We start from the raw sequence: 27,110 nt of genomic DNA on the forward strand, positions 1-27,110 counted from the left end.
CGACCACCAGCCCAGGTGGGGGACCAGAGTACAACCGGCCGCGGCAGCCGGCCACCAGCACCTTGGTTTACCAAAAGACTCATGTGCTTCATTTACTTGTGAGTAACCAAACATCCCCTGGTACGTCCGGGCGCGCAAGCCCCTGCCATCGCCATACCCTGCATAGAGACACTGAGCCCCGGGGCAACCATCCCTACCCACGGAGGGGTTAACATCCGGCTGCCATTACATCTCCCCCGGGTATCCCACAACAGCAGCAGTGGTGACCCACTTCATCACACACCGTGGGTGGCGTCACGAACCAAATACGGTCAAGGCCGTACAACTACGTCCCCCTTTTCATTCAGCGTGTCCGCGTGACCCCCCGGTCCGGAGGATCCCTCGAGCCATGCAGCGGGTCCGGATCCGAGCAGCGCCGGCTGCTGGCACGGGGGCGGCACACATACATCTATACATTATATACAGAAACACATTATATATACACATTTACATACACATATACAGACATATATACACATTATATAGACACACATTATATATACACATATATAGATGTATATACAGTACATATTATTCAGACAGAAACACATTATATATACACATATACATGTACAGATATACTGTATATACACATGAAGACATGTATTTGTATACACATACATACACATATACAGACATATATCCACATTATCAAGACACAATATATAAACATCCATACACATATACATATTATACAGAAACACATAATATGTACATATACTGCATACACATTATAAAGACACATATTATGCAGAAACATTATATATACACACACATACATATATAGACATAAACCGTATGAAGAATTATTAGGCAAGTTGTACTTTAGAGGATTTTTTTAAATTATTCATCAACAACTTCTCAATCAACCCAAACCATAAATATCAAAGCTTAATGTTTTTGGAAGTTGGAGAGGGTTTTTTTTTATTTAGCTATCTTAGGGGGATATCTGTTTGTGCAGGTAACTATTACTGTGCAGAATTATTGGACAACTTAATAAAAAACAAATATATTTCCATCTCACTTGTTTATTTTCACCAGGTAAACCAATATAACTGCACAAAATTTAGAAATAAACATTTCTGACATGCAAAAACAAAATCCCAAAAAATTAGTGACCAATATAGCCACCATTCTTTATGATGACACTCAACAGCCTATCATCCATAGATTGTCAATTCCTTGATCTGTTTTCAACATTGCGTGCAGCAGCCACCACAGCCTCCCAGACACTGTTCCGAGAGGTGTACTATTTTCCCTCCCTGTAGATCTCACATTTTATGAAGGACCACAGGTTCTCTATGGGGTTCAGATCAGGTGATCAGGGGTCATTAGTTTTTCATCTTTAAGACCTTTACTGGTCAGCCACGCTGTGGAGTAGTTGGATGCATGTGATGGAGCATTGTCCTGCATGGAAATCATGTTTTTATTAAACAATACCGACTTCTTCCTGTACCACTGATTAAAGAAGTTGTCTTCCAGAAACTGGCAGTAGGTCTGGGGGTTGAGTTTCACTCCACCCTCAACCCCAAAAGGTCCCACAAGTTCATTTTTAATGATACCAGCCCATACCAGTACCGCACCTCCACCTTGCTGGCGTCTGAGTCAGAGTGGAGCTCTCTGCCCTTTACTGATCCAGCCTCTGGCCCATCCATCTGGCCCATCAAGAGTCACTCTCATTTCATCAGGCCAATAAACCTTTGAAAAATCAGTCTTAAGCAATTTCTTGGCCCAGTCTTGACGTTTTATCTTATGTTTCTTCTTCAAAGGTGGTCGTTGTTCAGCCTTCCTTACCTTGGCCATGTCCCTGAGTATGGCACACCTTGTGCTTTTTGATACTCCAGTAATGTTGCAGCTCTGAAATATGGCCAAACTGGTGGCAAATGGCATCTTGGCAGCTTCACGCTTGATTTTCCCCAATTCATGGGCAGATATTTTGTGCCTTTGTTGCCCAACACGCTTCTTGCGACCCTGTTGGCTATTTTCCATGAAATGCTTGATTGTTCGGTGATCACGCTTCATAAGTTTGGCAATTTCAAGACTACTGCATCCCTCTGCAAGACATTTCACAATTGTGGACTTTTCAGAGCTTGTCAAATCTTTCTTCTGACCCAATTTGCCAAAGGCAAGGAAGTTGCATAATAATTAAGCACATCTTATATAGTGTGTTGATGTCATTACACTACACCCCTCCTCATTACACAGATGCACATCACCTGATTTACTTAATTGGTAGTTGGCTCTCAAGCCTATAAAGCTTGGAGTAGGACAACATGTATAAAAAGTATCATGTGATCAAAATACTCATTTGCCTAATAATTCTGCACACAGTGTATATACACTTTATTAAGACACATGATATATACACATATACAGACATATATACATGAAGGCACATATAGTATACCCTCATTCTACATACACATATACTGACATATACAGTTAGGTCCAGAAATATTTGGACAGTGACACAAGTTTTGTTATTTTAGCTGTTTACAAATACATGTTCAGAAATACAATTATATATAATATGGGCTGAAAGTGCACACTCCCAGCTGCAATATGAGAGTTTTCACATCCAAATCGGAGAAAGGGTTTAGGAATCATAGCTGTGTAATGCATAGCCTCCTCATTTTCAAGGGACCAAAAGTAATTGGACAAGGGACTCTAAGGGCTGCAATTAACTCTGAAGGCGTCTCCCTCGTTAACCTGTAATCAATGAAGTAGTTAAAAGGTCTGGGGTTGATTACAGGTGTGTGGTTTTGCATTTGGAAGCTGTTGCTGTGACCAGACAACATGCGGTCTAAGGAACTCTCAATTGAGGTGAAGCAGAACATCCTGAGGCTGAAAAAAAAGAAAAAATCCATCAGAGAGATAGCAGACATGCTTGGAGTAGCAAAATCAACAGTCGGGTACATTCTGAGAAAAAAGGAATTGACTGGTGAGCTTGGGAACTTAAAAAGGCCTGGGCATCCACGGATGACAACAGTGGTGGATGATCGCCGCATACTTTCTTTGGTGAAGAAGAACCCGTTCACAACATCAACTGAAGTCCAGAACACTCTCAGTGAAGTAGGTGTATCTGTCTCTAAGTCAACAGTAAAGAGAAGACTCCATGAAAGTAAATACAAAGGGTTCACTTCTAGATGCAAACCATTCATCAATTCCAAAAATAGACAGGCCAGAGTTAAATTTGCTGAAAAACACCTCATGAAGCCAGCTCAGTTCTGGAAAAGTATTCTATGGACAGATGAGACAAAGATCAACCTGTACCAGAATGATGGGAAGAAAAAAGTTTGGAGAAGAAAGGGAACGGCACATGATCCAAGGCACACCACATCCTCTGTAAAACATGGTGGAGGCAACGTGATGGCATGGGCATGCATGGCTTTCAATGGCACTGGGTCACTTGTGTTTATTGATGACATAACAGCAGACAAGAGTAGCCGGATGAATTCTGAAGTGTACCGGGATATACTTTCAGCCCAGGTTCAGCCAAATGCCGCAAAGTTGATCGGACGGCGCTTCATAGTACAGATGGACAATGACTCCAAGCATACAGCCAAAGCTACCCAGGAGCTCATGAGTGCAAAAAAGTGGAACATTCTGCAATGGCCAAGTCAATCACCAGATCTTAACCCAATTGAGCATGCATTTCACTTGCTCAAATCCAGACTTAAGACGGAAAGACCCACAAACAAGCAAGACCTGAAGGCTGCGGCTGTAAAGGCCTGGAAAAGCATTAAGAAGGAGGAAACCCAGCGTTTGGTGATGTCCATGGGTTCCAGACTTAAGGCAGTGATTGCCTCCAAAGGATTCGGAACAAAATATTGAAAATAAAAATATTTTGTTTGGGTTTGGTTTATTTGTCCAATTACTTTTGACCTCCTAAAATGTGGAGTGTTTGTAAAGAAATGTGTACAATTCCTACAATTTCTATCAGATATTTTTGTTCAAACCTTCAAATTAAACGTTACAATCTGCACTTGAATTCTGTTGTAGAGGTTTCATTTCAAATCCAATGTGGTGGCATGCAGAGCCCAACTCGCGAAAATTGTGTCACTGTCCAAATATTTCTGGACCTAACTGTATACACATTATATAGACACACAATCTACTGTATACACATTATAAAAAAGGAAAATATGTTTCAGCTCATGCTGATTTCACGTCTCCACTGAGTTCAATTAAAGCCGGGTGGTGTAGTCCTGGGGGGAGAGGAGGATAATAGGAGGAGTAGTCCTGGGGAGAGAGGAGTATAATAGGAGGAGTAGTCCTGGGGGAAGAAGAGTCTAATAGGAGCAGTAGTCCTGGGGGGAGAGGTGTCTAATAGGAAGAGTAGTCCTGGGGGAGAGGAGTCTAATAGGAGGAGAAGACCTGGGGGGAGGAGTCTAATAGGAGGAGTAGTCCTGGGGGGAAAGGAGTATAATAGGACGAGTTGTCCTGGGGGGAGAGGAGTCTAATAGGTGGCATAGTCCAGGGGGGCGGTGTCTAATAGGTGGAGTAGTCCTGGGGGAGATGTTTAATAGGTGGAGTAGTCCTGGGGGGAGGTGTCTAATAGGTGGAGTAGTCCTGGGGGGAGGTGTATAGGTGCCCAATGTGTGTGGGGGGCGTGGCTGAGCATGCAAAGTGTGCGGGGGGCGTAGCCAAGTGGGCAAAGTGTGTGAGGGGCGTGGTCAAGCGGGCAAAGTTTGCGAGGGGCATGCCCGAGCTGGCAAAGTGTGAGGGGCGCGTGGCCGAGCTGGCAAAGTGTGCGGGGGGCATGGCCGAGCGGGCAAAGTGTGCGGGGGGGCACTGCCTAGCGGGCACAGTGTGCGGGGGCGTGGCCGAGTGGGCACAGTGTGTGGGGGGCAAGGCCGAGCGGGCACAGTGTGCGGGGGCGTGGCCGAGCGGGCACAGTGTGCGAAGGGTGGGGCCGAGCGGGCAAAGTGTGGGGGGGTGTGGCCGAGCGGGCACAGTGTGTCGGGGCGTGGCCAAGCAGGCACAGTGTGCGGGGGGCGAGGCCTTGTGGGCACAGTGTGCGGGGGCGTTGCCGAGCAGGCACAGTGTGCGGGGGGAGTGGCCGAGCGGGCACAGTGTGCGGGGGTGTGGCCGAGCGGGCACAGTGTGCGGGGGGCGAGGCCGAGCTGGCAAAGTGTGCGAGGGGCATGGCCGAGCGGGCAAAGTGTGCGGGGGGCGCTGCCGAGCGGACACAGTGTGTGGGGGTGTTGCTGAGCGGGCACAGTGTGCAGGAGGCAAGGCCGAGTGGGCACAGTGTGCGGGGGCGTGGCCGAGCGGGCACAGTGTGCGAAGGGCATGGCCTTGTGGGCACAGTGTGCAGGGGCATTGCCGAGCGGGCACAGTGTGTGAGAGGCGTGGCCGAGCAGGCACAGTGTGCGGGGGGCGTAGCCGAGTGGGCACAGTGTGCGGGGGGTGTGGCCGAGCGGGCACAGTGTGTGGGGGTGTGGCCAAGTGGGCACAGTGTGCGGGGGGCGAGGCCTTGTGGGCACAGTGTGCGGGGGCGTTGCCGAGCAGGCACAGTGTGCGGGGGGAGTGGCCAAGTGGGCACAGTGTGCGGGGGTGTGGCCGAGCGGGCACAGTGTGCGGGGGGCGAGGCCGAGCTGGCAAAGTGTGTGAGGGGCATGGCCGAGCGGGCAAAGTGTGCGGGGGGGGCGCTGCCGAGCGGACACAGTGTGTGAGGGCATTGCTGAGCGGGCACAGTGTGCAGGGGGCAAGGCCGAGCGGGCACAGTGTGCGGGGGCATGGCCGAGCGGGCACAGTGTGCGAAGGGCATGGCCTTGTGGGCACAGTGTGCGGGGGCATTGCCGAGCGGGCACAGTGTGTGGGAGGCGAGGCCGAGCTGGCAAAGTGTGCGAGGGGCATGGCCGAGCGGGCAAAGTGTGCGGGGGGGCGCTGCCGAGCGGACACAGTGTGCAGGGGGCAAGGCCGAGCGGGCACAGTGTGCGGGGGCATGGCCGAGCGGGCAAAGTGTGCGAAGGGCATGGCCTTGTGGGCACAGTGTGCGGGGGCGTTGCCGAGTGGGCACAGTGTGTGAGGGGGCATGGCCGAGCAGGCACAGTGTGCGGGGGGCGTGGCCGAGCGGGCACAGTGTGTGAGGGGGCGTGGCTGAGCGGGCACAATGTGCAAGGAGGCGTGGCTGAGCGGGCACAGTGTGCGGGGGCATGGCCGAGTGGGCACAGTGTGCGAGGGGGCGTGGCCGAGCGGGCACAGTGTGCGGGGGGTGGCCAAGCGGGCACAGTGTGCAGTGGGCGTGGTCGAGCGCGGGCACAGTGTGCGGGGGGCATGGCCGGCCCGAGCAGAGCAGGCCAATGCGTGCGGGTGCGTGGCCGGGCCGAGCGGCCAATGCGTGTGGGGGGGGCGTGGTTGGGCGGAGCCATGCGGCCAATACGTGCGGGTGCGTGGCCCGGCCGAGCGAAGTGGCCAATGCGACGGTTGTCACTGTAATGATGTCATTTTGGAGCAAGACAGACAGAGAGACAGAATAAGGCAAATACATATATATATATTATAAAGAGACATGATATATACACATTCTACAGACACATATACTGACATATATACACATTATAAAGACATATATTATGTAGACACACATTATTTGTACACAGACATACACATATACAGACTTATCTACACATTATAAAGGCACACATTACAAACATATACATACACATATACATATTATTTTGACAGAAAAACATTATATATGCACATATACACATTATATGTACACATTCTACATACACATATAGAAACATATATACATATTAAAGAGACACAAGTCCAGCATACATACACACATTTTGAATATACACATAATACAGACACATACATATACATGCTCACTCCCTCCTTCATCAATATTTATCGAGTGGCAGCAGTGAGAAAGTCCTGACGGAAATCAGCAGTCAGAGGGAGGGCTGTACACAGGAGACATGCTGTCAGGCTCTGCAGACCCTCTTCCATTTTGACTGCTTAACTACCTGCAACATTACAGAAACGGGAGGCTGTGCTGTATTCCCTGATAGACCTGGCCCCATTGGATGAAAAGTTTAATTACACTATGTAGCAAAAAAAAAATGTGTTCCTGGATTAAAAGTGTTATTTCCTCTTTAATTATGCATTTATTTTGGAAGAAGTTGATGTAACCCTGAAACTTCGCTTTTGTGGCTGCCACAATGATTTTAGGATACCTATGTAGTCCAATAGTAAACTCACTATATTCGAATGTCATTGTTCATTTGAACTACATATTACTTTTGTTTCATTAGTCTGATAAGATTTATTTTCTCCTTTCATGGTAACCAAAGTATGAAAGATGTTTAGGACTTCAGGATTCCAGCCTTTACATCATTCAAAGCTATTGATACACATAAGTATTACTCCATAATGGTAACCAGTATCCTTCTCTTTCCCTTGCCCATTCAGCAAAGCTTAAAGAAGACTATGAAAATGTGAAGAGAGTCTTAAATGCGATGAAATATGAGGCATATGATTGGGAAGTAATTCGAGATTTGAAAATGGTTGCATTCTTGGTGAATCTTCAAGGAGGCTATACTAAGCTTCCATGCTTTCTTTGCATTTGGGATAGCAGAATGTACTGAGTTTTCGTGGGAAACAACAACATTAAATGGGAGCCACTTGTAGACCCTCAAAAGGTAATAATACCACCTTTCCACATCAAACTAGGCCTCATGAATCAATTTGTCACAGCTTTGGACAAGGAATCAGTGTCATTCAAGTATCGACAAGATCTCTTCCAAAAGCTTTCAGAAGCAAAAGTTAAAGTTGGCGTTTTATGTTGGCCCTCAAATCAAGAAGGTTATTGAGTGTCAAGAGTTTCCCAATTTCCTCAAAAGAAAAGAGAAAGAAGCATGGATCGGTTTTGTTAACGTAGTTAGAGGCTTCATTTGGAAATCATAAAGCTGAAAACTATGTTGCATTGGTTGAGACTGGGGAAGCAAAATGGGCTGCAGGAGAACTCAAAGTTCATATCTGTGATGCCCATCTTGATAGACTCAAACAGAAGATGGATTCCGAGGAGCAAGGGGAGCGCTTTCATCAAGATAGCAAATTTCAAAATATAGGATGCCAGGGAAACTACAAGGAAAACCTGATGTGGGACTACAATTGGGGATTAATGTGTAAAAGTGATATGACATACCCCTACAAAAGTAAACATTTCTAGGTTCCTTTTCATCAATTTGTAGCATTTTGGTTAAAATATGCTAATGATTTGAAATATATTGTATTTCGTTTTCATTATGAACTTAAACCCAAATGTTTGTAATTTTCCTTAAGACGGTATTCCAATTTCAATGTTTCAGTGTACTGACCGCAGAATCAAAGTTTTTGCAGGCTAATACATTTTTTTTCTCCATGTTTTTATGATATAACCAAGTAAGAAATTACATTTATTTCTTGGGAACAAAAATCATTTTATATAGTGTTATTTGAAATAGAAAAATCTGCCTAGATATCTGGGGCACTGGACTTATGATACGTGGCCCAGGTACCGAAACTAAGTGCCTAGCGATGCCTCTTGCATGATGTATGGTGGGGGCACCGGCAGGCTAACCCCTTTAACCTCTGCAGCAATACTGGCAGAACTCAATACATCTATTTTGAAAAGGCAATCTCTAGATATGATGCTGAGCACAGGAACTCAACTTCTTTGGTCGACCATGGCAAGGCCTATTTTGAGCGAACCTGTGTTGTGAAATTGAGGTTTGGTCTTGGCCATCGTTCTGCAGCTTAGTTTCAGAGTGTCGGCAATCTTCTTATAGCCTAGGCCAGTGTTCCCCAACTCCAGTTCTCAAGAGCCACCAACAGTGCCTGTTTTCAGGATTTCCTTAGTATTACACAGGTGATAATGTAATCACCTACACAGGTGATGATTCCATCACCTAGGCAATACTAATCAAATCCTGAAAACATGCACTGTTGGTGGCTCTTGAGGACTGGAGTTGGGCAACACTGGCCTAGGCCATCTTTAGGCAGAGCAACAATTCTTTTTTTCAGATCCTCAGATAATTCTTTGCCATGAGAAGCCATGTTGAACTTCCAGTGACCAGTATGAGAGAGTATGTGAGCGAGAACACTAAATTCAACATACCTGCTCCCCATTCACACCTGAGATCCTGTAACAAAGGATGAGGGAACCCGTGAATGTTCGGTTTCTCTGGGTTCAAAACTGTAGTTAAAAGTTCGGATTGGTATCTGAACTTGAACCCAAACGCCCATAGAAGTCAATGGGGCTTGAACCTTGGTGCTTTAAGATGGCTGTAAAATGGTCATAATAGGGGCTATAGGGCTGAAAAAGGAAGCAAAAAGGGGGTGTACCCCCACAGAGCCTAGTACAAAGTGGCCACATAAACCCTTTTTTAAGAGTACTCCCACAAAGCCTGGTGCAGAGTGACCACACAGAGTATTTTTTAAGAGTATCCTCACAAGTCTGATGCAGAGTGGCCACACAGACCCTTTTTAAAGAGTACCCCCAGAGAGTCATTATTAAAATTCCCCCCACAGATCCTGTTTTTGATATACCCCCACAGAGTCTGGTTCAGAGTAGCCACACAGGCCATTTATTAAAAGTACCCCCACAGACCATTTTTTAAGAGAACCCACAAGAGTTTTTATTAAAAGTACCCCCACAGAGTCTGATGCAGAATGACCACACAGACCCTTTTTTAAGAGAACCCTCACAGACCCTTTTTTATGTGTACCTCCACAGAGTCTGGTGCAAAGTGCTTACACAAAGCCTGCTTTATGAGTATGTAGGCAGAGGAGTAAGAGGAGTAGCCTAACACTGTTCCCCACTCAAGCAGCGTTCTGTCCCTTTGCTAGTCAGAGCAAAATGGCAGCACAATCCGTGATCCGGTGGTTATACAGGCCTGGTAACATTGAGCACTGTCCAACCACAGCCATTGCATAACCACAGCCAAAAAGCTTGTTAATTGGCGGTGCTGCAGCTCTTTAACAAACTGTATTCAGCATTGGACTCCAAACTTGACCACGGACTTTAGTGGGTAGTTCATGTTAGGATTTGAGCATCAGTCACTAGGTTTTCAGTACGAAACACAAAATTACATTTCGGGTTCGCTCAGCTCTAATTGCAATACTATTGAGTCACATGATACTGGGGAAAAAGCTAATTGTACACAATTTGGCCTTTTTTCCTTAGGGGTGTACTCACTTTTATTGCCAGCTGTTTTGACTGCTGTGTGCTGTGTTTACACTGTTATACAAGCTGTCCACTGACAACTTTACACTGTGTGCAGAATTATTAGGCAAGTTGTATTTTAGAGGATTTTGTTTTATTATTGATCAACAACTATGTTTTCAATCAACCCAAAATACTCAATTATCAAAGCTTAATATTTTTGGAAGTTGTAGTGTTTTTTTTTTACATTTGGCTATCTTAGGAGTAGATCTGTTTGCGCAGGTAACTATTACTGTGCAGAATTATTAGGCAACTTAATATAAAGCAAATATATTCCCATCTCACTTGTTTATTTTCACCAGGTAAACCAATATAACTGCACAAAATTTAGAAATAAACATTTCTGACATGCAAAAACAAAACCCCAAAAAATTAGTGACCAATATAGCCACCTTTCTTTATGATGACACTTAACAGCCTACCATCCATAGATTGTCAATTCCTTGATCTCTTTACGATCAACATTGCGTGCAGCAGCCAGCACAGCCTCCCAGACACTGTTCCGAGAGGTGTACTGTTTTCCCTCCCTAAAGATCTCACATTTTAGGGGTTCAGATAAGGTGAACAAGGGGGCCATGTCATTATTTTTTCATCTTTTAGACCTTTACTGGCCAGCCACGCTGTGGAGTAGTTGGATGCATGTGATGGAGCACTGTCCTGCATGAAAATCATGTTTTTATTGAACGATACCGACTTCTTCCTTTACCACTGCTTGAAGAAGTTGCCTTCCAGAAACTGGCAGTAGGTCTGGGGGTTGAGCTTCACTCCATCCTCAACCCAAAAAGGACCCACAAGTTCATCTTTGATGATACAAGCCCATACCAGTACCCCACCTCCACCTTGCTGGCGTCTGAGTCGGAATGGAGCTCTCTGCCCTTTACTGATCCAGCCTCTGGCCCATCCATCTGGCCCATCAAGAGTCACTCTCATTTCATCAGTCCATAAAACCTTTGAAAAATGTCTTAAGATATTTCTTGGCCCAATCTTGACGTTTTATCTTATGTTTCTTGTTCAAAGGTGATAGTTTTTCAGCCTTCCTTACCTTGGCCATGTCCCTGAGTATGGCACACCTTGTGCTTTTTGATACTCCAGTAAAGTTAAAGCTCTGAAATATGGCCAAACTGGTGGCAAATGGCATCTTGGTAGCTTCACGCTTGATTTTCCCCAATTCATGGGCAGTTATTTTACGCCTTTTTTGCCCAACACGCTTCTTGCGACCCTGTTGGCTATTTGCTATGAAACGCTTGATTGTTCAGTGATCACGTTTCAAAAGTTTGGCAATTTCAAGACTGCTGCATCCCTCTGCAAGACATCTCACAATTTTGGACTTTTCAGAGCCCGTCTTCTGACTAGAGATGAGCCACCCCCCTGGCGTTCGAGTTCGGTTCGGTTCGTTGAACGGAGGCCCCGTTCGACGAACGTTCGACGATCCGTTTGACGAACCACTCGAACCCCATTGAAAACAATGGCATGCAAACACAAACACATAAAAACACATGGAAAACACCTTTAAATGTGTCCAAAATGTGACAAAAAACTCCCAAGACACTACAAACACATGGGAAAGTGACAAGGATATATACTCATGCGAAAACAAAAGATCTGGATGAGTAAAAAGATGAGGAGACTCAGATATCAGAGTATCTGCAAGTGAACATCGATGCCATTACTGTGCAACTTGAGCCTTGCTCATTTTGGGCTTCCAGTCTGGATAAATTGCCTGAGCTCCCAACTTACGCCTTGGAGATCTTGTCGTGTCCTGCAGCCAGCATTCTCTCAGAACGTGTATTCAGTGCTGCTGGGTGTGTGCTGACAGATAAGCGCACACGTCTGTCCAGTGACAATGTGGACAGACTAACGTTCATCAAGATGAACAAGTTATGGATCACAGAATACTTTTCTACCCCTGTGTCATCCAGTGGAGGCGAAAGGCTGGTGTATTTTTGAGAGTGCTTCATGCAAAGCATCTTTTTAAGATTGCAACTGGGGAACAACTGATGCCAGTGAAGTGGTGTGTGTGTGTGGCCCAATTTTTGGAAACGAGTGAGACTGTGGTTGGAGTCTAGAGATGAGCCACCCCCTGGAGTTCGAGCTCGGTTCGGTTCGTCGAACGGTGCCCCGTTCGACGAGTCGTTCGACGAACCTCTCGAACCCCATTGAAAACAATGGGAGGCAATCACAAACACATAAAAACACATTATAAATGTACACATACAGTTAATAAACATTGCCATAACACTTACCGGTCCCGCGATCCGTCCTGCACTCTGTCTCATGTGGCTATTCCTTCCAATGATCGCTGCATCCTCCCGGTAACCAGCACTGACAGGACCTTCCATGATGTCAAAATAGCCATGTGACCAGTCACGTGTCTGTTATCTCATTGGCTACAGACTGGTCACATGACTATGACGCGTCATGTAGGACCTGTCAGTGCATCTCTCCAGTACGCGGTGCTCGTTTGTGCATCCCGGTGTACCGGCGACATGCTCTGGCACACGGTCGGATTCCCGGTCTGCTTCCCCGTTCTGTTATAAACCGGCTGCCACAGCCAGTCAATAACAGAGATCACCGTTGCTATAGCAACGCGCCTGTCAGTGGTGACGTCACCGCTTACAAGCAGCAGCTCCTTCTCACTCACAAAGTGAAAACACTGCACGGGGAACAGCGTCTTCCTCGCATGCAGCGCTGCTGATGTAGCAGGCTGCATGTGTTGAAGGAGAAAGAAGACAGAAGAGCCGGATCGTGGAGGGATAAGAGGGAGTAACAAACATGGAGTCTCTAATGTGTCTGTGTATTTATTTCTATTAAAGTATTTTTTCTCTGTGTGGTGTCTTTTTTTAACCCTTTATTGGAGATTCTTAATGGCCGGGTCAAACTTGCCTGACATTAAAAATCTCTGGCTTAATACTACCTAGTAAAACAAAGCCAGTATTAACCCATTATTACCCAGCAAGCCATCGTCACAAGGGCTGTTGAAGAGTTGGATACAGCGCCAGATGATGGCGCTTCTACGAAAGTGCCATTTTCTGGAGCGGCTGCGGATTGCAATTCGCAGCAGAGGTGCCCAGAAACCTCAGGCTAACCTGTGCTGTGGATTCCAATCCCCAGCTGCCTAGTAGTACCTGGCTGGACACAAAAATATGGCGAAGCCCACGTCATTTGTTTTTTAATTATTTCATGAAATAAGTGAAATAATTAAAAAAAACGGGCTTCCCATATTTTTAGTTCCCAGCCGGGTACAAATAGGCATCTGGGGGTTGGGGACAGCCGTACCTGCCTGCTGTACCTGGCTAGCATACAAAAACATGGCGAAGCCCACGTAAATTTTTTGGTGGGCAAAAAACTCCTGCATACAGTCCTGGATGGAGTATGCTGAGCATTGTAGTTCTGCAGCTGCTGTCTGCTCTCCTGCATACATCAGTGAATGGAGCATGCTGAGCCTTGCCGTTCTGCAGCTGCTGCCTGCTCTCCTCCATGCAGACAGACAGCAGCTGCAGAACTACAAGGCTTAGCATACTCCATCCAGGACTGTATTCAAGACTTTTTGCCCCCAAAAAAAAATTATTTGGGCTTCGCCATATTTTTGTATGCTAGCCAGGTACAGGAGGCAGCTATGGGCTGCCCCCAACCCCCAGCTGCCTATTTGTACCCAGCTGGAAACAAAAATATAGGGAAGCCCTTTTTTATTATTTCATGAATTTAATGAAATAATTAAAAATCAAATGACGAGGACTTCGCCATATTTTTGTATGCTAGCCAGGTACAGCAGGCAGCTACGGGCTGCCCCCAACCCCCAGCTGCTTATTTGTGCCCGGCTGGAAACAAAAATTTAGGGAAGCTCTTTTTTTATTAATTATTTCATGAATTTCATGAAATAATTTAAAAACAAATGACGTGGGCTTTGCCATATTTTTGTATGCTAGCCAGGTACAGCAGGCACCTACGAGCTGCCCCCAACCCCCAGCTGCCTATTTGAACCTGGCTGAGAACCAAAAATATAGGGAAGCCCTTTTTTATTATTTCATGAATTTCATGAAATAATTAAAAAACAAATGACGTGGGCTTTGCCATATTTTTGTATGCTAGCCAGGTACAGCAGGCACCTACGAGCTGTCCCCAACCCCCAGCTGCCTATTTGTACCCGGCTGGGAACCAAAAATATAGGGAAGCCCTTTTTTGATTATTTCATGAATTTCATGACATAATTAAAAAACAAATGACGTGGACTTCACCATAATTTTGTGTCCGTCCAGCCAGGTACAACTAGGCAGCTGGGGATGTGAATCCACAGCACAGGTTGGCCTCAGCTTTCTGGGCCCCTCTGCTGCGAATTGCAGTCCGCAGCCGCCCCAGAAAATGGCGCTTTCATAGAAGCGCCATCATCTGGCGCTATATCCAGCTCTTTCAACAGCCCTGGTGACGGTGGCTTGCTGGGTAATAATGGGGTTACGGCTAGCTGTATATTATCAACTGGCTCTAAGCCCGAAATTCATGGTGGCACGCCAATATTAGACATGGCCACCATGAATTTCTAGTACTGATAAAAAGAATCACAACACACAGAAAAATATTTTTATTATAAATAAAACACAACACAATTAGTGACTCCATCTTTATTGAAATAAAGAACCCCCCTCCGCAGTAATCCTGGTTCAAGGGTCCCGCGCCGTCCAATTTGGATCCAATATCATCTGATCGGTTTGCTGGAAGGCAAAGCGATCAGATGATGTGTCAGGTTCAAGGGCCTGAATCACATGACACAGCAGCTGATTGTATAAACGGCTTTTATACAATCAGCTGATGCATCAGTGCAAAAAAAACAAAACAAATGACGCACTTCAGTGCAGACTCCTGTCCGACAGCATCAGCTGATAGTTTAGCCGGCCAGGCGGTAAAAAGCCAGCCTCACCGCTCGACTTATAGTGTCAGCTGATTCCGTCAGGTGACCACATCAGCTGATCATCGCCAGGTCTGAGAAAGAGAGAGAGAGAAAGAAGAGAGAGAGAAAGCGAGAGAGAAAGAGAAAGAAGAGAGAGAAAGAAGCGAAAGAGGAGAAAAAGAGAATGAAGAGAGAGAGATAGAAAGAAGAGAGAAGAGAAAGAGGAGAAAGAGGAGAGAGAAGAGAAAGTAGAAAAAGAAGAGAAATAAAGGAGAGAGAGAAAGGAGAGAAAGAGAGGAGAGAGAGAAAGGAGAGAAAGAAAGGAGAGAGAGAAAGGCGAGAGAGAGAGAAAGAGAGAAAAAGAAAAGAGAGAGAATAAGAAGAGAGAGAAAGGAGAGAGAGAAAGAGAGAAGGAAGAGAGAGAGAGAAAGAGAGAAGGAAGAGAGAGAAGAGAAAGAGGAGAAAGAAGAGAAAGAAGAGAAAGAAGAGAAAGAAAGGAGAGAGAAAGAGAGAAGGAAGAGAGAGAGAGAAAGAGAGAAAGAAGAGAAAGAAGAGAAAGAAGAGAAAGAAAGGAGAGAGAAAGAGAGAAAGAAGAGAAAGAAGAGAAAGAAGAGAAAGAAAGGAGAGAGAAATAGAGAAGGAAGAGAGAGAGAAAGAAGAGAGAGAAGGGAAAGAGGAGAAAGAAGAGAAAGAAGAGAAAGAAGAGAAAGAGGAGAAAGAAGAGAAAGAAATGAGAGAGAGAAAGAGAGAAGGAAGAGAGAGAGAAAGAAGAGAGAGAAGAGAAAGCAAGGAGAGAGAAAGGAGAGAATGAAAGTAGAGAGAGAAAGGAGAGAGAGAAAGGAGAGAGAGAGAAAGGAGAGAAAGGAGAGAAAGGAGAGAAAGAAAGGAGAGAGAAAGGAGAGAGAGAGAGAAAGAAAGGAGAGAGAGAAAGGAGAGAGAGAGATAAAGGAGAGAAAGAAAGGAGAGAGAGAAAGGAGAGAAAGAAAGGAGAGAGAGAGAAAGGAGAGAGAGAGAGAAAGGAGATAGAGAGAGAGAGCTCAGAGCTGATATCCGGCTCCTCCCCTCAGTGCATAATTAAATTATATGTATAAATATATTATAAATATAAGTTAAAATTAAATATATATATATATATATATAAAAAAAAAATTTACGACCTTATGCTCCCTGGGTGAACACACTATCCACTCAGCTATTGCCTCTAATGTGAATGATAAGCAAATTTGCTAATCTTGAAGTCTGGATTGCTGAAGTCTCAGCTGACCACGTGATTCACTTCATTGCTACATGAAGCTCTCGTGTTCTGTAGCAGAGATGACAGTGTCGTGTGGATTACGTCGGACCTGGAGGGGTATTGGAGGATTTTAATAAAATGGTGAAACTGTGTTTTTTTGTCTTTTATTCCAAATAAAGGATTTTTCGCGGTGTGTGTTTATTTACTTTCACTTTATAAATAGATAAATATTATAATTTAAAATTAGAAATAAAGAAAAAAAAAATTAATTCTTTACCGGGACTAGAACTCCCGACGTTATGCTTCTTAGGCCGACACTTCATCCACTAGTCTAGCGCTTCTTTTTGCAATATAGATAGGCAGATTTTGTAATCTTGAAGCCTGCTGTGCTGACTACAGTCTCTGCTAACCGCATGAGTCACTTCAGTGCCACTACATCTGAAGCAGAGGTGACAGTGTCGTGTGGATTACTTCAGACCTGGAGGGGTATTTTTGGGATTAATAAAGGGGTGAACCAGGGTTGTTTTTTTGTCTTTTATTCCAAATAAAGGATTTTTCGGTGTGTGTGTTTCTTTACTTTCACTTTCAGTTTAATCATGAAAGGTGCCTCGGGGAGCCGCCTGCCATGATTAAACTCATTATTACCCCAATTACCAGGGCAATTCAGGATGAGCCGGGTAGAGTCCCCCAGGACTGTCGCACCTAATGGTTGCGGCAATTCTGGGCAGCTGCTGGGTGATATTATTAGGCTGGAGGGCTTCCCATACTGTGGTGCTCTCCATCCTGACAATACCAGCCTCTAGCCGTGTGGCTTTATCCTGGCTGGTATCAAATATGGGGGGAACCACATTTTTTTTTTTTAATTTATTTATTTTAATGCACGATATAGACCCGCCCACCGGCGGCTGTGATTGGTTGCAGTGAGACAGCTGTCACTCAGCTTAGGGACGTGTTTGACTGCAGCCAATCATAAGCGCCGGTGGGCAGGGAAAGCATGGAATAACTAATTAACTAATGAAGCGGCAGCCATTTTCTAAAGAGGAAAAGACGCCGCAGATTTGTGACAGCCGTGCAGCGAGACACCCAAGATCGGTGAGTAGGAAAGGGAGAGGGATTGTGCTGGGGACGCAGGACACATGCAAATAGCAACATGTGCACATAGCCTTACTGTGAAAAGCCACGTTTATGGTGATTGAACCGTTCTTGAACTTAACTCGAATTGTCGAGCTTTTAGCAAAAAGCTCGAGTTTGAGTTCGATCTCGAGCACCCCCAAATCACTCGAACATCGCTCAACTCTATTGGAGTCCCCATGCTTTTGAAAAATAAACCAAGATGAACAAGTCATTGATCACAGAGGACTTTTCAACCCCTTTGTCATCCTGGGGAGGCGAAAGGCTGGTGTATTTTTGAGAGTGCTTCATGCAAATCATCTTTTTAAGTTTGCAACTGGGGGACAACAGATGCCAGTGAATTGGTGTGTGTGTGTGGCCCAATTTTTAGAAACGAGGGAGACTGTGGTTGGAGTCCCCTTGCTGTGTTTTACATGATTTTAGAAGGGCATGACATGCCTAAGAGGTTGACTTTCAGCATCTGCAAGCTGTTGGTTACATAAATGCTGCCTTTCCACCCGTTTTACACAGAGGATTTTCGAGAACTTATGCCTATCGCAGTGCCCCAAGAGCTGATGCCTACACCAGCATCTCGCACACAAAATGACTGCTTCCTTGAGAAACTCTGTGTGTGACAAGGTGCATTTCACCACAGATACTTGGACCAATAAGCATGGACAGTGGCGTTACATGTCGCTGACTGGGCACTGGGTAACTATGGTGAGAGATGGAGAAGGGTCTGTTGTACAAGTCTTGCCGTCCCCACGAGTTGTGTGTCAATCCTTCCTCTGTATGTAGAAGTTCCTCCACTGCTTCTGCCTCCTCAACCACGTCTAGGTCCTCAACCTCCGCTCAAAACCTGTCTGGTAAGGCCACCCGCATTGTAACTGTGCACAAGGAATCCAGCACACCTCCTTACTATGGTGGCAGCAGAGCTCAACGCCATCAGGCGGTCAAATCTTTACTTTGAAATGTATGGGAAATGTGAGTCACACCGCTGAGAAGTTGTGGACGGTTAGGTCTGGAGACCGAGTTTCATCAATGGTTGTCTCCACTCAACCAGCAGCCAAGGAAGGCCGAGTGCAACAATGATGCAAACCTGGGTGCAGACCTTCGCCGGGACAATGTGACACACGTGCCTTGTATGGCTCACATGTTGAACCTAGTTGTCCAGCAATTTTTAAACCACTATCCCGGCCTACATGGCCTTCTGCAGAGGGCACGGTGTAATGCCTGCCTGGATTCACACACTCATACGGGCTGTAAAGGATAGCCTAGAGGGAAGCCACTCAACAAGCTGCACCCCTAGAACCCTGAAACCCTTTAACCTCTATACAGGGATTTGGAATTACACAGGACCAAAGGTGACCAATACCTGTGGAAGGCTGCAGTCCGAGAGAGTAGTAGTCAGGCATGGTCAAACCATGAATTGAGGAACAGGAACAGAATCGGATGGCCAGGACTTAATCAGAAAACAAGCAGAGGTCGAATGCGGATCGGGCAACGAGGTGCATAAACATCAGGCAGGAGACGTAGTCAGGAAACAAGCAGTAGTCAGCACACAAAATCACAAAACAGAACTGGGCGGAACAGGAACCAGAAATTCAGAACTATGTCTGGCAGTGGTCAGCAGACAGGAGGGGCCTAAAAAAGGGTGTAATGTCTTACCATTGGTTGTAGCTGAATGATGTTACTTCAGCTGTGAAACAACCACCTACAGTCAGCCATTGGTACTGCATATCTCAAGGTAACCCTGCCCAGTGGCTGTGTGGAACCTGTGGGCACCGGCGCCGCTGTCATCGACTCCTCTCCCATCACCAGCACTATCTACGAAAGGAACACGGTGTCACCGGAGTACATGTTTCTGGAGCGGACTCCGGTGTTGATGTAACAGTCGTGTGCAATAAAGATGCAAACCTGGCTGTGGCCCTTCGCCAGGGCAATGTGAGACACGTGCCTTGTATGGCTGATGTGATCAACCTGGTTGTCCAGCAATTTTTAAACCACTACCCCGGCTTACATGGCCTTCTGCAGAGGGTACGCTCGCTATGTGCTCACTTCCACCGTTCACACCCAGCAGATGAACAACTTGCATCACTCCAGAAGTCTTTCGGTCTGCCTGTTCACCGCCTGCAATGCAATTTGCCGACACACAGGAAGTTGAATCTGCACACGTTTCAGCGCCTGTGGCAGCATCGGCGAGCCCTGCTGCAATACGTTATGACTATTCAATACGTTAGCCTGGGCTAACGAGATCCAGAGGTGGGGCAGATCACGCTGCTGGAGTGGTCTCAGATTAAGTGCCTATGCACCCTTCTTCACAGTTTACAAATGGCGACGAAGATGTTGAACGCTAACGATGCCATTATCATTATGACAATTACATTCATCTACATGCTGGAGCACACTCTAAACATTGTTCAGAGTCAGGCGGTGGGACAAGAGGAAGGGGAGGAAGTACAGGAGGAGTCATATGCGGAAGGGATAACAAGATCTACAAGGTCCACACGTTCAGTAGGACCAAGGCGGCAGGCATGGGACAGTGGGGGAGAGGGATTAACAAGGGCGCATAGTATCAGCCAAACTATTGAGGAAGGTGCAGGAGCCCAGGAAGAAATGGAGGACGAACTGGTGATGGGCATGGAAGACTCAGTAGATGAGGGAGAGCTTTATCACATTTCTGTTGTGCGAGGGTGGGGGGAGAGGGCAGAAGAAGGAAGCAAGATTCTCACCTCTCCGCCACCAACACAGCAAGGATTTGGTCCTCCTGGATGCGCAAGACACATGAGCGCCTTCTTGCTGCACTACCTACAATATGACCCTCGGATTGTCCGAATTCGAAGGAATACTGACTACTGGGTGTCCACACTCTTAGGCTATGTGCCCACGGGTGATCGCACCTGCGGATGTATCCGCAGGTACGGCCGCAGGTTTACCGCAGCTGCCCACCGGCATCCACAGCTATTTTTAGCTGCGGGATTCCAGTGATATAGCAGCGGTAATATTAAACCAAAACAGGAAATAGAACTCCATATCCAGCAACCATAAGTTATGGCAACCTCACCATATCAAAGCTAAGAACCAAAGATTTGAGTTTGCGCAAAAACTATATAAATCATCAACAGAGAGTCTGTATATATTAAATGCCTTTATTATTTCATATTACAAAACCATTCTATTAGAGAATAAAGTGCTGGTACCCACAGATTTAAAAATTCCCTACCCCATAAAAACATCCATAAGACAAAACTGGTGCAGTGTGGTACAATAATTATACATGCTACAAGAGAGAAAAGTATTGCACATTTTAGACCTCTGGGTGCATATACAATCACACATATATCAACTCTCCTATTCAAAATCACCTCATCAATAGTATAAAGTGCAAAGTGCAGAAAAAATAGGATAGCTGACCCGGCATAGTTAAGGACACAAGTCAATTAATAGCAGCATTATCACCTGTCCTAATCAGATAATATGTATATATATACCTCTCAAGGCAAATTTATGAAGAAAAACCGGGACCAATGGTTGTAAGCGGCCACCTATATATTATAGGGTGATGAAAATAGCAAAGATTGGAGAGCCCCAGAGATCAGACCACACTGCCCAGCACCTCGACGCGTTTCGCTTCCGCTTCGTCAGGAGGTGCTGGGGCAGTCAAATGGTCACTCTTATATAGTACAAAGCCCACCTGATGTCCTTCATGGCGCACGTCGCAGGGCGGAAGCTGCGTCATCCACCGCAGCCGGCGTCCCGGAAGACGCTGTGCGCATGCACAGTAAGCATCTCTCAATTCGGCGCCGGCCAGGGAGGAGAGACAGCCACCACCATGCAGCGCACGCGCTGACGTCAGTCCGGCCAGCAGCCATATTAGAAGGGGGCAAGGGTAATGGCAAATTGCATAGTATAATTTTTAGACAGCCTGGTACATAGAAATAAGGCGGACATATTGATATATAGAAAGGATGCTTGAACACATCACAGTAAAGATGTATTAGACGTAAATACATATAACACATATGTGCCAGCCCATATATGGGCAGTCAACTGCTCAATGCTGACACCTAGAGGGTAATTCCTCATAAATGCCAATAATCAGTGTGAAATCCACCACTTAATTCATTAAGATATATAAAATCTTTAACATATTCAATATGATCATATTAAGCAGTGGCAGCATTCTCAGATAATTATTTAAATATTATCTTCATCCCAAGTGAGGAAATACTTCAAACATATTGTTCATGATCCATAGAGTAATTCATGCAGTAGAAGATAAAAGTCCATTTCATCCGCCAAAGTTCATGTTTTTATATTGTGCAGCCAAGAACTCTATGTATAGAAATAAAAAAGTGGAAGAATGACCTAAAATCACAAAAAGGTGAGAAAGTCGGTTGACAGCTTCAAAAGAAAAGGGGAAATTTATATCCCCTAAAAGCTCATACAATTTCAATTTAATAAGTCCCAACAATTCCTGAGTTACAAAATCTAAGCTTTCACCACCAAACCAAGAGGATCCATTCAATGAAGCAGAGAGAAAATGGCGGAACAATCACCCTAATACACGGAAGAGCCTATACAGATAGGCGAACTGGCGAAGATGAGGGACATTGTGGTGAAGCAGGCCGACAAGGGGGAAATGTAGTGATCTGGCCGACTGTGAAATATGAACATGAGGCCTTTAGGCAATTGAACAATCATGATTGTTACCGTAAATTGGATAGTAATCCGACAACTCTATTTCAGGGTGAACTTGAAAGGATACTTAAAAGGGCATTCGATGAGAGTATTATACCGCAGTCGGTGTTTGAGGGACTGCTTAAACAGTTCCCTACAACACCGACTCTGTACTTCTTACCGAAGGTCCACAAGGACATATCAAATCCCCCGGGCAGACCGATTGTTTCGGGTATCAATGGTCTTTGTGAACCTGTCTGCAATTTTTTGGATCACTATTTGAAGCCCCTGATGTTTGATCTCCCTTCATACATCAGAGACTCCACTGACTTCTTGGTCCGTCTGCAGGATTTGCATCTCGATGAAAATACCATAATGTTAACTGCAGATGTAGAATCTCTCTATACGTCTATATCTCATGCAGACGGACTAAGGGCGGTGGAGTTTTTCTTGGGCACTAACTCTTTGGATGGGGGGCTGGTCAATCTCCTGCTCACTCTGCTCAGATTTATCCTCACCCACAATTACTTTCTCTTCAGGGGGCGGTACTATCTCCAGGAGAGGAGCACTGCTATTGGGGCGTCTTGTGCGCAGTAAGTGCCTGACCATGCTCATTTGCCTTTAAACAGTCTCATAAAACAGACTATCAGCTTCTGCATACTCTGTAGGCCCAACACGGCACAGAGTTCAAGTACCTGTGCAAAGAGGCTTTTTGCACTAAGTGTGGGTGAATGCACAGTAGCACAAACTGAGGACTTAACCTCAGGAATGGCACAGTCATGCTGAGCATGCTCACTAGGCGAAACACTGTACTTAGGCTGTGTCTGTGGTAAATCGGCACATGCATGCACACTAGCCATCTCTCCACACTCAGACGTGGATGAGGAAGCAGCCAGCTGGACGACCCGAGGGACGGACAAAAATGGCAGCTGACGCCTGGGCACAACTGGTACCGCAGCTGGCTGCTTGCGTCTACGGCAGCACCGATTCGTAACACCAACTACCAGCCAAAATAAGAGGTGTACTTCTTCCCTTGGATAATCTGATATGATCCCTTTTTTCAGGGACACGACCATCGCAACCAAATGTAGATGAGGCAACAAAAAAGCAGGTGCTTCAATGGATCTCCAGTGCTCCATCAAGTGGCCTCTCCTCCACCTCCACTTCAAAATCCCAAATACTACATTCCTCTGTGGCGTCAACCCAATCGCACTTGCTTCCAAACAGCTCACAAGTTTCTACCAGCCCTGCTGAGTATGGGGTAACAGAGATGGTTGAGTCAGCAGAGCTGTTCAATCACACAATAGCCTGGGAATCAGAGGTCTGCTACAAAGCTGCAGTGAGTACAGACAAGGAAATGATCTGCACTGATGCCCAAAAGCTTTGTAAGTTGGATCCAGCACCCGATAAAGAAGGTGCTGATCATAATGTACACCCTCATTCCCAAACTGTAAATCATCCTGGTGGAGACAATGGGGAACATGCTGACGAGACTCAGATACCTGATTGGAACGACAAGTTTACTATTCGGTCAGAGCAGAAAGAGGTTGGCTCGGAGGAGTCAGGACAAGGGGAGTGAAAACACACAGGGTGATGATGAGGTTGGAGACCCCACTTACTTTCAAACCAAAGTCAGCCAGTCGATGAGGTCAGCAGAGGAGATGGAGGAGGATGCTACTGACGACGAGGTTACATTGCGTCTTCCTGGACAGAGACAAAGTACTGGAAGAACATCAACAACTGAATCCTCAGCCACAACTCTGCCTCTGAGCAGAAGTCGTGGTGGCTCTGCAGGTTGCATGGGTTTTAAGCCATGCCTAGCCTGGGGCTTTTTAAACATTGCAAATGATCACCCAAGTCTTGTCATCTGTAAGATTTGTCACCAATCTCTAAGTAGAGTCCAAAAACTCACTACTTTGAGTACTTCGTCCATGAACTGTCACATGGATATGAAGTGGTAGTGTGAGGGTGTATTGATGAGCTTTATCCACTGTGAATGCAACATGCTTATTTGCCGTTCATTGCATGCATTTTTGCAGACTACCCACAAGGGGTTGCTGTTTTTTTGCATCTGCCTTTGACTGTTTGGTCACTATTGCTGGTCTTCGGCTGTGGACTTGGAGAGCGGAGGAGGTGCTGTCTGTGCAGTGAAGGAAAAGCTAAAGGTGTGCGTTACAGCAAGGAGCCACCGCGGAAACACTTTCGTGAATTGTGAGGGGCTCGTGTTGGAGTTTGGTGAGGAGGACCATAACGCCTGTGAGCACCATCCTGGTCCGGAGACCGACATTCTTCCGGTGCTGTCTATACTGTTTACCGGGAGAGGATCGTAAACTCTGTATTGATGGCGACTGGACACCACAGTACCCGGGTACGTTAGGCTGGGACCAGATAGTAATGCGTGCATGCAACACTTTGTTTTCTTACCAAAACACATATCTGTTATGCTTAGGCCGACTATATAGATAATGAGACTTGATGCCTCTTCTCTGTCAATTTCTCAGTTACAGTTAAAATCATAGAGGGACAGCGACACATGTTTGCATTGACTATTGCTTTACAAGATTTCCAGGACTGTGTTGCCGAGCTGTGTGATTTGCCTTCACACTGTTATCATCTGCCTTATCTGTGAGGCTTCAGCTAACAAGGGTATTCAGGGGGGTAATGGGTTTTGTCTATGTTTAGGTAGATAAGTTATTAACTCTTGTGATGCGACACTAGTAAGGGGTGCTTCACACACAGCGAGATTGCTGCTGAGATCGCTGCTGAGTCACGCTTTTTGTGACGCAGCAGTGACCTCATTAGCGATCTCGCTGTGTGTGAGACTGAGCAGCGATCTGGCCCCTGCTGTGAGATCGCTGCTCGTTACACACAGCCCTGGTTCTTTTTTTATTGTTGCTCTCCCGCTGTGACGCACAGATCGCTGTGTGTGACAGCGAGAGAGTGACAAAATGAAGCGAGCAGGGAGCAGGAGCCGGCATCTGCAGTAAGCTGTAACCAGGGTAAACATCGGGTAACCAAGGTGGTTACCCGATATTTACCTTCGTTACCAGCCTCCGCCGCTCTCACGCTGCCAGTGCCGGCTCCCTGCTCTCTGCACATGTAGCTGCAGTACACATCGGGTTAATTAACCCGATGTGTACTGTAGCTAGGAGTGCAGGGAGCCAGCGCTAAGCAGTGTGCGCGGCTCCCTGCTCTCTGCACATGTAGCGACGTTATGATCGCTGCTGCGTCGCTGTGTTTGACAGCTAAGCAGCGATCATAACAGTGACTTACAAGGTCGCTGTTACGTCACAGAAAATGGTGACGTAACAGCGAAGTCGTTGTCGCTGTCGCTATGTGTGAACCCAGCCTAAGTCGTGTTCGCACACACACACACAATTACTCCTGCTACGTAGAGGGATTACCAGGTTGTAGGCAACTGTTTACAAAGTCCCTTGGTTAGGCAAAAGTTGGTGAGCAGGGGGTATAAATCACCATTACGAGTGTCGCAGCATTGGGGTGTAGGCTTTTGGAATTGTGAACAAATTGTTCTATTCTTTCAGTTTTATGCATGGTTCTTATTGTTTGTTTTTGGAAAGTTAAACAATCATCAACCCAACTGCCTAGAGTCCTTTTCCTAGTGTGTGGTTTTGCTGTATACTGGGGAGCCCACCCTGTACACTCCTTTAAATGAATCATAAGTCGCAATGGGAAGTTCACTGTGCCACAATGCGGCCTAGCGGGGCTGTGCAAGCATCGTGTGCCCCATCAAGTGCATCTGCATGCTCTTCATCTTCTGTGACTGTGGGGACAGCAGTCACACATGTTTTTTGACGCAGACCTTCCACCCCTTTACCCGCTACAGGCACTATGATTGGCAGGTCGTCAGTTGTTTTTGAAGTAGAAAGAGCTGCTGGCGTTGAGCTCTCTCAGACATCAAGAGAACCACCTTTGGATGAAGGCAACATTATATCCATGCCTGCACCGTCGTCACAGATTGGCTGGACTACCTGCAGTTAACAATTGCGTAGCAGAAATAGAGAGGAGTGTAGAATGCACATGTGGTGTTCCTTGCTTGACAGGACAGGAACCCAACGGTAGTATCCCTCCCAATTTTACTAAGCCCCTAAAAGTCTCAACACTTTTTGTAATTAAAATTGCGTAGCAGAAATGGAGAGGAGTGTAGAATGCAGAGGTGGTGTACCTTGCGTGGCACCAGAGGAACACTAAGTTAGTATCCCAAACACTTTTAGTATGCCACTAAGTGTCAGCACTGTTTGCTATAAAAATTGCGTAGCAAAAATCGGCAGGTGTGTAGAATGCAGAGGTGGTGTACCTTGCGTTGCACCAGAGGAACACTATGTTAGTATCCCAGACACTTTTAGTACGCCACTAAGTGTCAGCACTGTTTGCTATAAAAAATAGGGAGCAAAAATGGGCAGGTGTGTAGAATGCAGAGGTGGTGTACCTTGCGTGGCACCAGAGGAACACTATGTTAGTATCCCAGACACTTTTAGTATGCCACTAAGTGTCAGCACTGTTTGCTATAAAAATTGAGTAGCAAAAATCGGCAGGTGTGTAGAATGCAGAGGTGGTGTACCTTGCGTTGCACCAGAGGCACATTATGTTAGTATCCCAGACACTTTTAGTATGCCACTAAGTGTCAGCACTGTTTGCTATAAAAATTGCATAGCAAAAATGGGCATGTGTGTAGAATGCACAGGTGCTGTAGGTAGCAGGACAGCAAAGGAAGCCTCAGTTTCTATCCCTGCCAATGAAAAAATGCAGCAAGGACTTGCCAGAGCTGATGTAGCCAGATGCTGTTATCTAAAGTCCAGCACAGTGTTGGCATGGACCTGCCTAGCAAAAATGCCCTGAAAAGGGCTGAAATTACAAGTAGTCCCTAATCCCTAAAGCACTGTGTAGATTGCACTGTCTATCTATAGCGCACACAGCAGCAGCAT

Source organism: Anomaloglossus baeobatrachus, chromosome 2 (assembly GCF_048569485.1).
Source record: "Anomaloglossus baeobatrachus isolate aAnoBae1 chromosome 2, aAnoBae1.hap1, whole genome shotgun sequence".
Taxonomy (NCBI): Eukaryota; Metazoa; Chordata; class Amphibia; order Anura; family Aromobatidae; genus Anomaloglossus; species Anomaloglossus baeobatrachus.